Source organism: Frankliniella occidentalis, unplaced genomic scaffold (genome assembly GCF_000697945.3).
Source record: "Frankliniella occidentalis isolate FOCC.00 unplaced genomic scaffold, Focc_3.1 Scaffold18, whole genome shotgun sequence".
Taxonomy (NCBI): Eukaryota; Metazoa; Arthropoda; class Insecta; order Thysanoptera; family Thripidae; genus Frankliniella; species Frankliniella occidentalis.
This window is the reverse complement of record NW_026267148.1, coordinates 337,778-338,840: the sequence shown is the minus strand read 5'-3', so window position 1 is coordinate 338,840 and position 1,063 is coordinate 337,778. Positions and strand designations below refer to the sequence as shown.

Genomic DNA, 1,063 nt, shown 5'->3' with positions numbered 1-1,063 from the left:
CCTCGTAGGGGCAACAGTCAGCTAAATGGCATTTAGACAATGTGCCTTCGGTTGGAGTGGTTGTGGTTGAAATGCAAACCGTTTAAAATCTATCAAGTAAGTTCGACTCAGGTTAATGTTTAATGGCGCGCTGGACCTCAATAGTAGGTGCAGTAAATGAAATAACTCGCGAGCGAAGCGAGCGAGATTTTTTTCTAGTCATATAGCCTGAATTTTTGGCCATTCAATGCGAGAAACACCATAAGGAATAGTTAACTTTCCCCTTTCCTAGATTGCTACTTGTAAGTCCGTCTAAGCCCAAAGGGAATTTGCACTTCTGAGCGATGCGAGGTGGATGCTAGAACGAAACCCGTGTATTTTACACCATTTTCTTCTAATTTTACGATATAAATACGAAGTATTATTGTTCTTAGACCGCAGCTAATATTGAGAATAGACATATTCATGGTTAGGAGGGAGCAAAGTCGCTATTGTTTTGAGTGAGTTTGGTAAGAAAGCGACCTGGAGCCCTCTCGGACAAGTACATGTTTAATAGCGAAATAAGTGCGTTTCCCTACGGGCCCCGGGGGGGCCCCAAGGGGCCCCCGAGGAGGGGGGGCCCACCCGTGTTTCTCGGTCTACACGGGCGGGCCAGTCCGCCCCTGGCACGCTTTCGCCGAGGGTCGAACCTTTGACCCTATTGGGACCCCATTGCCGAGTCATAAGACACCCCCGGTCCAGTGGGACAGCGTTAACCATCAGACCGTTTGTTCATGCACGAAGAATGATGGGTTTGAGTTTAACTCCAAGAGTTCGTCCGGTTCAGAAAAATGAAAGGGGGATTGGAGATTAGAACCCCTGACTTGGGCCGCACGCGCACGGGGCCGACTCTCTACCGGCGCGGCTACAACGCCGCACTAGTCACCGTAGTTAGTAGCTTGAGTGGCAGAGGAACCGGTTCCATCATGACACCCTCTCACTTGGAGTTTCGATCACTGCTTGGTTTAGACTCCGAAAGGTTTGAATTTTCAGGCACTGCACGAGATGCTTGACTGGTATGTCGGCAACCGGGGGTTCGAGTCCC

General features: G+C 49.8%; 1 protein-coding gene across 1 annotated transcript in view; it reads left to right on the top strand.

Moving 5' to 3' along the window:
* Window positions 1–1,063, top strand: part of LOC113211380 (follicle-stimulating hormone receptor-like) — a 44,721-nt gene that overhangs the window by 35,937 nt on the left and 7,721 nt on the right. The window lies entirely within an intron of this gene.